The sequence below is a fragment of the Indicator indicator genome, chromosome 5 (assembly GCF_027791375.1).
Source record: "Indicator indicator isolate 239-I01 chromosome 5, UM_Iind_1.1, whole genome shotgun sequence".
In the NCBI taxonomy this organism is placed as follows: Eukaryota; Metazoa; Chordata; class Aves; order Piciformes; family Indicatoridae; genus Indicator; species Indicator indicator.
Window position 1 is genome coordinate 7,302,551 of NC_072014.1, and position 12,605 is coordinate 7,315,155.

Here is a 12,605-nt window from a genome sequence, read left to right on the forward strand (position 1 = left end):
AATTTTTAGGGCCTCAGAGGTGTGGATCCTGTTTTCGCACTTTAGTTCTCCACCTGCAGCTCCTTCATCAAAAGTCCAGAAGTTGTGGAGCAGTGGGAATGGAAAGATGCAGCATCCCGTGGGCAGGGCTGTATATCCCTCTCTCCCATCCTACCACACTGCTTTCAGTCCTGCTGCCTCCACATGTGTCTTCACTGCTCTGCCACCTCCCAGGCCTCACACATCACACATAGAATCACAGAATATTAGGGACTGGAAGGGACCTCAAAAAAAATCATCAAGTCCAACCCCCCTGCCAGAGCAGGATCACCTAGGGCAGGTCACACAGGAACACATCCAGGTGGGTTTGGAATGTCACCAGAGGAGGAGACTCCACAGCCTCCCTGGGCAGCCTGCTCCTGGGCTCCAGCACCTTCACAGGAAAGAATTTTTTAACTCATGTTGTGGTGGAGTTTCCTGGGTTCCAGTTTGTGTCCATTGGCCCTTGTCCTATCACAGGGCATCACTGAAAAGAGCTTGGCTCCTTCTTCTTGACAGCTGCCCATCAGGTATTTGTAAGCATTGATCAGATCACCTCTCAGTCTTCTCCTCTCCAGACTAAACACAGGGTCTTACTTGTCATGTTCTATTGAAAAGAAAATAAATTAATTATAAAGTCTTTTGAGGGTGAAGAAGGAGACTCAGAAGGTTCAGCAGGAACTGGGTAATCGTCTCTCCCTCAGCTTTATCCTGAAGATGACACCCATGGGATGGAATCCCTTGTTTGGCAGTTTAGGGTCACCTAAACTGCAGGGAGTGGACACTCCCCCTTCGAGGTGCCACTTCTGACTTACTGCACCCTGAAGTGGGGCACAAGACTTAGCAGTGCCCTTGGTCTGCAGCCCAGCCCTTGGCAGTGATTCTCCCCATCAGCTTCTCCCTGTTAGCAGCAGCTCCTAGATATGTAAACCTGCCCTGAAAGTGCTTCAGTGAGCAGAGCCTGAGCTGAGCAGTCACAGCACTGAGCAAAATCAGTTCTGGTCTAGCCCAAACCAGGACTTTGCTTACCTGCTGCTGGGGCATTCCTGCCCTTTCTCCAGCTGCTTGCCACTGTCACACCTGAGCCTTGCAAACTCAACAAGGCCTGACTACAGAAATACAAATAATGTACCCTGTGCAACCACACCATGTCCCTAAAACCCTTTTCATCGTGTTCCTTGTCGCCCTGGAGGATAATTACTTCAAAGAGCAGCCCTGTTGACTGGTATTTCAGTTTATCTCATTACCATTGTGTTTGCCAAGCCAGGCAGCTTTGCCAAAAGCAGAATCAAGGTTGCTGGCAGTGCTGGCTGGCTCACATATGCACCCTCTCTGCTGGCTCAGATGCTAGTTTTCCTTTGATTGCAAAGCCTGCATTCCTCTTTTGTGAACCAGCCGTGCCTATGGATACAGCTGAGTGGCTCCAAAACCCGAGCCAGTGGCCCCTCTCCATGGGCTGTCCAGGATGCTGTCAGAATGTTTAAGGGCTGAAGAACACGTGCTATGGGGAGCATCTGAGGGAACTAGGGTTGTTTAGTCTGGAGAAAAAGGGGTTGAGGGGAGACCTCCTCACTCTTTACAACTCCCTGAAAGGAGGTTGGAGCCAGGTGGGGGTTGGCCTCTATTCTATAGTAATAAGTGATAGATGAAACAGCCTCAATTTGCAGTGAGGGAGATTTAGGTTGGGCATTAGAAGAAACTTGTTCTCTGAAAAGGTTCTCAGCACTGGAACAGGCTGCCCAGGGAGGTGGTTGAATCCTCGTGTCTGGGGGTGTCCAAAAAACAGCCATGCAGGTGTTGGGTCAGTGGTTGGACTTCATGATCTTAGAGGTCTTTTCCTGCTGAAGTGCTTCTGCATTTCTATGACTTGCCACTATTTTTTTGGCCAAGGGGAGCAGCTGGCTGGCACCCAAGGCTGGTGAAGGGCAGGCATGACCATCATGTTGGAGAGCTGTTTGGCAGGCAGCAGACCAAGGGGAGAGGATGGGGGAGGCACAGCGATGCAGACAGACGGATGGGCAGGCACAGGTATGTAGGCACCACTGCAAAGGTCGTCTCATTGCTGGTTAGCTGCAAAACGAGAGATGAGAGCTGACAGCTTCTGGCTTTAGGGGCTTTCCCAGCCTTCAGGAAGACTAGAACAGCCTCAGGATACCCTCAGGATGGTTTTAATATAATCTGATTTCCCTCTTCTCCTCTCAAGTTGGTTGCAACAAACTATGTGTAAATGTTTTAGAAGTCTTTGGTGCAAAATGCTGAGCCAGCAGCAGCATCACCCAACCAGGAGTTTGTGCTCACATTGACTTGCCTTGCCATGTCCATCATGGTCAGAATAGGACACTGAATAGGGCTGCTGTTTATAATTATTGTAAGGGCTGAGCATTATTTTATAGTTTGTAAGATCTTTAAAATCAGACAAGCCTCCAACAAATACTAAAAAAAAAAAAATAACAAAGTCTGACTCTATCAACACAGGTCAGAGCAGCATTCCCAAGGATGGACGAGACAGGGTGCACAACCACACCCTGGGGTTTTATATTGCTCTTTAGAATGATAGAATCCCAGGGTGGGGTTGGGTCCTCTAGGGATCATCTAGTTCAATCCCCTTGCTAAAGCAGGTTGCTCAGGATCCCAGTGTCCAGGTAGGTTTGGAGGAGACTCCACAACCTCTTTGGGCAGCCTGCTCAAAAGCTCCAGCACCATCACAGCAAAGAAGTTCAGATGGAACCTCCTGGGTTCTAGTTTATGCCTGTTGCCTCTTGTCCTATCACTGGGCAATACTCAAAAGAGTCTGGCCCCATCCTCTTGCCCTCCACCCTTTAGCTCTTGCTGAGCATTGATCAGGTCCCTTCTCAGGCTGCTCTTCTCCAGGCTAAACAGCCCAAGTCTCACAGCCTTTCCTCCTTACAGAGATGTTCCAGACCCCTCTTTGTAGCATTTGTGGACTCTCTCCAGTAGTTCCCTGTCTCTCTTGAACTGGAGAGCCCAGAATTGGACCCAGTTCTCCACATATGGCCTCACCAGGACAGAGTAGATGGAGAAGAACTTCCCTCAACTTGCTGGTCACACTCTTCTGAATGCACCCAATAATAAACCTGATGTCATTGAAGCTATGGCTGTTGCTAAGCAACAAGTGATGATTGCTATAGCAAATATTCCCCTCTTAAAGGTACATTTGCAAAGAGTAATCTTTTTTGCACATGAAATTAATTTTCAGCTGTATGGATTTATCTTATTTAATGGCAATAAGCTCTGGTAATGCTTCAGTGTGGTGTTCAAATGGAAAACAATGTGGCATGAAGCTATAGCATAGGGGGTACACTGAGCCCTCCCCTTGAGTTAATTGGAACTTAAAGCTGGGAGATCTTACTCTCCAAAATAAATTAACAGTAAATCAAGTAACAGAATAAATCAACAAATTAAATTAGGTTAGTTGGAAAGTGTTAAAAAAAAAAAAAACAGAAAGAAAAATGTGTCTGTGAGCTGCTTGCATTGCAAATAGAACTGAAAGGTCTTGAGCTGCTCATTTTGCAGCGCATCACAAATCTCCCTTTTGCTTTTCTGTTTTTTAAGCTTTTCATTTTCTTGCATTTCTCCATGGGAAAGACTTCACTTTGTCTCCTGTGCCTTCAGAACATGCTCTTAGCCATCACTTGCTTCTCAGGAACATACCCCTGGTCCCAGCTGCAGATAGACTCATAAAAGTGTAGAATTGTCTTGGTTGGAAGAGACCTTTGAGATTGTCAAGTTCACTTGCTGCCTGTGAGAAGAGACCAGCAGCCACTTCATTACCACCTCCTTTCAATGGAGGTGTAGAGCAATGAGCCTCCTCTTCTCCCGACTAAACAACGCCAGGTCCCTGGCTCTCAGGGTCTCTGTGAGCAACCAGTGTGACAGCTCTGCCATGCCCCAAACTTGCCTACAGGCCTTTGGTCGCCTTGGGCTGGCTCTGTGGCCGAGACACCGCTGTTGAACTGCTCGTCTGTTGCCAGCGGGGAGCAGGGGAGCCATGGCAAGGTGCTTTAGCTGCTTTGCTTTCTGGTGGTTGAGATGTCTTTCCTAATTAAAATAAAATCATCATAGGACTCCTGAAATGAATATTTGGTATAATAGATTCAGAAAGTGATGAAAATGTTTTCATTAAATAGTGAGAGAGGGAGAGAGTCCCTGCAAGGCATAGCATTTTATCTCAACTCTCTAATAACATTAATAAACTCTTTAATCTTTGTCACATTTATGACTTAATGGCAATCCTTAAAGACATGACAGACAAGTAGGAGCTGCCAGGTTCCTTTAACCTATGAGCATTCATATTCTTCCCAGGATTTTGATTAAGTGGAAAATTCCTCTGCAATGGGCTTTATTCTCCATGTGAAGCTGTGCTCCATGGTCAGTGTGAGTGGCAGAGGATGCTCAGCCCTAGACAAGGCCCAGCACTACCAGCTGAGGGTGGTGGCATCTTCTTCTTCTCTGCCCAGGAGCCCAATGGATGCTGGCTTCTTCCTGCCACTGGCCAGAGGTATTTAGTGTCAACCCCGGTGTCACCAGCCCATTCTGTTTCCCTTGTCCCATTTGTGCTGCCCAGACATTAACCTGACCCTTCCGAAGGCCTTTGTTTCATTGATAGAATCATAGAATGGTTTGGGTTGGAAGGGACCTCCAAAAGTCATCTAGTCCCACCCCTGGCAGTCAGCAGGGACATCCTCCGCTAGATCAGGTTGCTCAGAGCCTTGTCGAGCCTGACCTGGAAGATCTCCAGGGATGGGGCCTCAACTACCTCCTTGGGCAACCTGTTGCAGTGTTCCACCACCCTCATGGTGCAGAACTTGTTCCTAACATCCAATCTAGATCTGCTCTTCTCTCATTTCAAACCATTGCCCCTCATCCTATCACTGCAAGCCTTTGGAAACAGTCCCTCTGCAGCCTTTTTGTAGCTCCCTTCAGATACTAGAAGGCTGCTCTAAGGTCTCCCCAGAGCTTTCTCTTCTGCAGGCTGAACAACCCCAGCTCCCTCAGCCTGCCCTCATAGCAGAGGTGCTCCAACCCCCTGATAGCGGTCCTCCTCCAGACCTGCTCCATCAGGTCCATGTGCTTGTGTTGAGGGCTCCAGAGCCGGGCAGAGTACTGCCGGTGAGGTCTCACCAGAGCAGAGGGGCAGAATCACCTCTCTTGACCTGTCGGCTGTGCTGCTTTTGATGCAGCTGAGGACGCCATTGGCCTTCTGGGCTGCAAATGCCCATTGCTGGCTCATGTCCAGCTTCTCATCCACTGCCACCCCCAAGTCCATTTCTGCAGGGCTGCACTCAATTTCACCTGCAGAACTTCATCCCTCCTTTCCAGTGTGTTCAAAGTGATTGATGGTGGCTCTATGTTGTATCCTCCACTCTCTGGACTAAAAAGAAACCTCTGTATCTTTGCTCACAAACCGATCCCAGCCCTTGTCTTTTCTTCCTTGTCTTTCTGTTTTCAGACTCTCAGCTCTCTGGCATTTTCTAACTGTTGAGTCCTTGGCTATAAACTGTAATTAATGCTCTTTTAATGCAAGGATTTTTCATGGGCCTTTTTTTTTTTGTTATTGTTTTAATGTTATGTGCAAATGCAGCTTTCCCCCCTCTCTTGCCAGGGTTTAGACCCAGAATATCCATTTTGGAAGCAGAAGGATGCTCCATTGATGGGGCAAGTCCAGAAAAGGGTCATCAGTGGCAGCTTGGCCTGTCGGTGCCCCTTGGAGGGCTGAGCCAGCTGCATCTCTTCCCTGCCTGACTCGAGGGCATCTCCAGTACCCAGAAAGAAAGAACTCCACATGGTACAGATGGTATTTCACACAGATTTGGTTTGGTGTCATCTGCTGCAAGCATAAATACCAGCATGACAACTTCCCTGTTGTAACTGATAAGCTGAAACCATTTTTTTTTTTGGTTGATTTTCAGTCAAACGGCAGCAACATAATAAAAAATAAAAAATCACCATTAACACCCCCCCCCCTTTATTTGCATAGTTTTGATGCTGTCAGACATAGCAATGCTTGTGGAGCGTAAGGAGAATTTTTAAGTAGGAGCAGTACAATTTAAAACCCTAATAAAGATAAAAGCAAAATAAACTCTGAAACGTGAGTTTAGAGGGATGAGAGAAGAAAGATTTAGTCTGCACCAGGGAAGTAATGAAGGTGGTAACAATTTTTAGTAGCACATTAATGCTGAATTGCTCTGGAATTTCTGCAGGAGCTGAGCTGACATCCACATAAACACCAAATGAATTCCAAGTGTTGGGTATTATCCTAAAAAAAAAGTGTTACATGAATTAATAATGGTGGAACACTTAAACCACCAGTGTGTCCTTGTGGCCAAGAAGGCCAATGGCATTCTGGGGTGGATTAGAAGGGCTGTGGTTAGTAGGTCTAGAGAGGTTCTACTCCCCCTCTGCTCTGCCCTGGTGAGGCCACATCTGGAATATTGTGTCCAGTTCTGGGCCCTTCAGTTCAAGAAGGACCTCAGGGAACTGCTTGAAAGAGTCCAGCACAGAGCCACAAAAATGATGAAGGGAGTGGAACATCTCCCTTGTGAGGAGAGACTGAGGGAGCTGGGGCTCTTTAGCTTGGCAAAGAGGAGACTGAGAGGTGACTTCATTCGTATTTATAAATATATAAAGGGTGAGTGCCAAGAGGATGGAGCCAGGCTCTGCTCAGTGATGCCCAATGACAGGACAAGGGGCAGTGGGTGGAAGTTGAGGCATAGTAAGTTCCATGGAAACAGGAAGAAGAATTTTTTCAGTGTGGGGGTGACAGAACACTGGAACAGGCTGCCCAGGGGTGTCGTGGAGTCTCCCTCTCTGGAGGTATTGAAAACCTGTCTGGATGTGTTCCTGTGTGATGTGGTTTAGGTGATCCTGGTCTGGCAGGGGGGTCAGACTGGGTGATCTTTGGAGGTCCCTTCCAGGCCCTGACGTTCTGTGACTCTGTAAAGCATTATCTTCCCTCTTCTGTTGTCTCCTTTACACGCTGCGTGATTCGGCTTTAGCCAACACTGATCCTTTCTGTTTATCTCTTCATTTAAAGATTTAAAAAATATGTCTATTTATATCTCATTATTTTTACACAGCTTTTCTGCTCCTGTACCACATGAAGCAGGGCTTGGTCTAGTCTGTCTTTGTAACAGTTTGGTGTTGGCATGGTGAAATTTAAGAGATGGATGGGAAGACATCTGGACGTGAGACATATCGCTGGGAAAATGACGATGACTAATAAGAATCATAATAGTAACGATTCTGCCTTGATGGGCCCACATGTGCAGAGACCTCAGGGCACCCTTAACAGTGTTTAATAAACTAAATGGCTCACTTTACAGCACTGCAATATGTCTCCTCCCCTCCCATGGAGAAGCCCAAAAGAGTAAGCCTGATGAAGAAATCTGCAGGACTCAGTTGAGAGGGGGAGCGAGGGGTCCTGATGGATGGAAGGATGACCATGAGACAGCAATGTGCCCTTGTGGCCAAGAAGGCCAGTGTTGACCTGGGGTGGATTAGAAGGGATATGGTTAAGTAAATTCGTAGGTTAGAGGTTCTCCTCCCCCTCTGCTCTGCCCTGGTGAGGCCACATCTGGAATATTGTGTCCAGGTCTGGGCCCCTCAGTTCAAGACAGACTTCAGGGAACTGCCTGGAAGAGTCCAGCGCAGAGCCACAAGGATGATTAAGGGAGTGGAACGTCTCCCTTGTGAGGAAAGGCTGAGGGAGCTGGGGCTGTTTAGCTTGGAGAAGAGGAGCCTGAGGGGTGACCTCTTTTGTGTTTATGAAGATGTGAAGGGCAGTGTTGGGAGGATGGAGCCAGGCTCTGCTCAGTGGCATCCAATGGCAGGACAAGGGGCAAGGGGTGCAGGCTGGAGCAGAGGAGGAACATAGGGAAAAGACATTTTCACTGTGAGGATGATTGCCATAGGTTGGGTTTTAGTCTGCTGCTATTCATACCTCATGCCAGCTTCACAATGGAAGTGCTGGCTGAGCAAACTGTTATGGGCAGCCTCCTTTTCCAGTTACTGCTTTTGGGTTCTGGGTTTTTGGGTGTTGGTTCTTCCTTTGAGGTGGCATTGGGACAGGGAGGGATGAGGGAGTAATTTTCAGGCTTGGTCTTTTAGCTTCTTGGCTTCTGCTTGCTGCTGCTCTGTGCCACGCTTTTCCTGCAAAATGGCTGAGGTACTTCTGCATTTGTACTATCGTTATCTGTTTTGCTCAGTAAATTCTATTCTTATCTCACCTCACTGTCTTTGTCTCAACACAAGAGCTTTTTGTGTGTTGCTTTTCCCTCACTTCTGTGTTGGGGAGAACAGCCAGGTTAACCCCCTGGTTCGGTTTGACCCCTTGGGTTTGCTTTAAACCATTACAGTAACAAAACACTGGAGCAGGCTGCCCAGAGAGGTTGTGGAGTCCCCTTCTCTGGAGACATTCCAAACCTTCCTGGATGTGTTCCTGTGTGACCTGCCATAGGTGATCCTGCTCAGGCAGGGGGGTTGGACTGCATGATCTCTGGAGGTCCCTTCCCACCCCTAATGTTCTGTGACTCTGTGTGATCTTGTGAAAAAGGTCAGTACATTGGAGGGTGGGGCTCATTTTTGGTGCTGTGCAGTGTGTTCCACGGGTGCCAGGGAGGAACAGTGCCCCAGCACTGTGCCCATGAAGAATCACAGAATTGTTTTGGTTAGAAAACACCTTCAACATTATCAAGTCCAACTGTTAATCCAACACTGTCAGGTCATCACTAAACCATGTCCCTCAGCACCACTATATGCCTTTTAAATCCTGCTAGGGTTGGTGACTCCACCATTGGCCTGGGCAGCCTGGTCCAGATGTTGACAGCCATTGTGGGGAAGAAATTGTTCATAACATCTAACCTAAACCTTCCCTGGACAACTTGATGCTCTTTGCTCTTGTCCCATCACTTGTTCTTTGGGAGAAAAGACTAACCCTCACCTTTCTGGAACCTCCTTTCTGGGAGTTGTAGAGAGTGAGGAGGTCTCCCCTCACCCTCCTTTACTGCAGACTAAACAACCCCAGTTCTCTCAGTCACTCTCTTCTCCAGACCCCTCACCAGCTTTGTTGCTCTTCTTTCGACCTTGATGTCCTTCTTGCAGTGAGGGGCCCAAAAACTCAACGCACATGTGCATGGGCTCTTTGGGGAGTCCACATACCTGCCAAACTGGGCTCCTCAGAGTGGCAGGTGGGCACAGCCTAGGGCTGGGGACAGCGGCAGCAGCAGCATCACCTTCCTGGGGGCAGCAGTGCCCTAGGTCATGCCAGGTCCCTTCCTGGGTGTGCATCAGGGGTGTTCTCCCTGAGGTATTAGCAGTCAAATGAGCACAAGTCTCACTCTCTCCTGCAGGCCAAGCAAATATCATTAGGAAAGATATTAAACCTCCAATTGTGCTCCTGCACTATGGCAACCAAGGAGCAAGCATTTGCCAGTGCTGCTTGCTTCTAACAATTCCTTCCAGAGACTTTATTTCTTGGAAAACTATCACTGACCGATTCTGGTTTTCATGGTATGCCATGAAGATAAAAAAGGATCAAAACAGAAAAGCCAACCCAGCTTGCCAGGTGAGGCTGCAGAGGTGTCAAGAGGCTGGCATGGCAGGTTTCAGTTCTGTTAGAAAGGTGGCAGTGCTGGGTGCTGAACTGGGGAGCTGGGCCAGGCAAAGCTCTTCTGGTCAGTTACTCTGGGGACTTTAAGGCAGCATGTGCTGCAAGGCTGTCAGCTTGCTCTCCTTTACAGTGTCCATCACACAAATCTGTACACAACATATATGTATAATAAGCAAGTAAATACGTATACATCTACAGCAGATGACACCAAGTTGAGTGGAAGTGTGGATCTGCTTGAGGGCAGAAAGGCTCTGCAGAGTGACCAGGGCAGGCTGGGTTGATGGGTGGAGGCCAACTGTATGAGGTTCAACAAGGCCAACTGACAGATCCTGCTCTTGGGTCACAACACCACCATACAACACTGCAGGCTTGGGGGAGAGTGGCTGGAAACTGCCTGGTGGAAAAGGACCTGAGGGTGTTGGTCAACATGGGAGAGCCAACATGAGGGCCAGGGCAGTGAATGTCCCCCTGGTGAGGCCATGCCTTGAAAAACAGGCTCAGTTTTGGGCTCCTCACTCCAAGAGCTTGGCTTATTGAGGTGCTGGAGCGTGCCCAGAGAAGGGCAACAAAGATGATGAAGGGTGTGGAGAACAGGCCTGGTGAGGAGCAGCTCAGGGAACGGTGGTTGGTTGGTTTGGAGAAGAGGAGGCTGAGGGGAAACCTTGTTGATCTCTACAACTCCTGTATAGGAGGTGGGTGTCAAGTGTCTTCTCCCTAGTAACAAGTGATAGGGGGAGAGGTGTTTCTGTGCATATAGAATCATAGAATTGTCCAGGCTGGAAGGGACTTCAAAGATCATCTAGTTCCAACCCCCTTGTCATGGGCTCAGACACCTCATACTAGATCAGGTTGTTCAGAACCACATCTAGCCTGGCCTTAAAAACTTCCAGGGCTTCTACCACCTCCCTGGGCAACCTGTTCCAGTGTCTCACCACCCTCATGGTGAAGAACTTCTTCCTAACATCCAATCTGAATCTACCCATTTCTAGTTTTGCTCCATTCCTTCTTGTCCTGTCACTACCTGACATCCTAAAATACTCCCTCCCCAGCTTTCTTGTAGGCCCCCTTCAGATGCTGGAAGGCCACAATAAGGTCACCTCAGAGCCTTCTTTTCTCCAGACTGAAGAGCCCCAACTCTCTCTGTCTCCATAGGAGAGGTGCTCCAGCCCTCTGATCATCCTCATGGCTCGTCTTTGTGCACATTCCAGAACACACAGAGGTACACAGCAGCCTTGGTGGTGGGGGGTTAACGGCTGGACTGGATGATCTCAGATGTCTTTTCCAGCCTAAGTGATCTGTGATTCTCTGGTTCTCTGTGGGTACATTTAAATGTGAGGGTACACACCTCACCTCTTAGCTGTTGGCTTTTCCATGCTGCTGAAGTGTTTGCTGTGCTGTCAGAGGCTGCCAGAGGCAGTGGCAGGTTGCTGGCCCATCACACGTGCTGAGCTGCTGTGGCAGAAGCAACATATAATTACGTTACAAATTAACTTGCAAATGCTGGGAGAGATGTGCTCCGCAGGAGCTAAAAAAAAAAAAATCAGCTTCATCTTCTCTTGTGTCTTGTAGCTGGTCCCTCCAGCACAGTCTGCATCTGTCAGGATCCGTGCCCTGGGAGCACTAATCATTTTTATTAACCATTAAACAAGAAGATCCTTTTTATTTGAGAATGTAAAACATGCAGGAAGCACTATCTGTAGCTGCTAATTCAGGTCACATTAAACAGCTCTTCCTCACCTCTCAGCTCATCGCTGCTCTGCTGGAAGCTCCTTGCCGTAGAACCTGCTGCTGCCCTTCTTCCCTGTCAGGGTGATGATGATGGCCTGCATTTAGAAGCCAGATTTTTACCCAGGATAATTGCACATCATTCCTGGCTAACCCCATGCAAAGCCAGCCTCTTCTCAGGCTTTCCTCTTCATTGGCTTTGGCTGGCAAGGTTTTGGTAAAGGAGTGAGGGGGCTAGCAGGGGGGCTTCTGTGAGAAGCTGCTAGAAGCTGCTTCTGTGTCTGATGGACTCACTACTGGCCAAGGCTGAGCCCATCAGTGATGGTGGTAGCAACCTCTGTGATAACATATTTAAGAAGGGGAGAAAGCCCCTGTGCAACTGCAGCTGGAGAGAGGTGGGAGAAACAGCCCTGCATATACCAAGGTCAGTGAAGAAAGAAAGGGAGGAGATGCTCCAGGAGCCACAGCAGAGATTGGCGTGAAGCCCATGGTGAGACAGGCTGTCCCCCTGGAGGTTAAATGGGGGAGCAGATACCTACCTGCAGCCCCTGGAGGTTAAATGGGGGAACAGAAACCCACCTGCAGCCCATGGTGGTTAATAGGGGAGCAGATACTCACCTGCAGCTTGTAGAAGTTAATGGTGGTATCCACCTGCAGCCCATTCACGTCCCTGTGCCAGAACACGTGGATGCCCAAAGGAGGCTGTGGCCCCATGGGAAGCCTCTGCTGGAGCAGGCTCCGGGCAGGATCTCTGGTTCTGCAGGGAAAGAGAAAGCCATGCAGGAGCAGGTTTAATGGTGGGACTTGTGACCCCACGGGGGATCCATGTTGTTTCTGAAGGACTGTATGCAATGGAAGGGACCCACGCCGGAGCAGTCTGTTCCTGAAAGCCCTTCTTGAAGAACTGACAGGTAAAGGCACTGTGACCCTAGAAAAGTGAGCCAGAGGCTGGCGGTGACTGGAGTAATGGCTGCATCTGTGGGTTTTGGTCCCCGAGTGGGTGGTCTCTTCTGTCTACCTGGGTGGGTGATCCCTGCTGGATTGTGTGCAGAGAAGGACAACAAAGTTGGTGCAGGGTCTGGGGAGCAGGTCTGGTGAGGAGTAGCTGAGGGAACCAGGGTTGTCGGGAGAAGAGGAGGCTAGAGGAAGAACTTCTGGCTCTCTACAACTCTTCAAAAAGAGGCTGGAGTGAGGTGGGGATCGGTCTCTTCTCCCTAGTATCAGGTGACAAAAA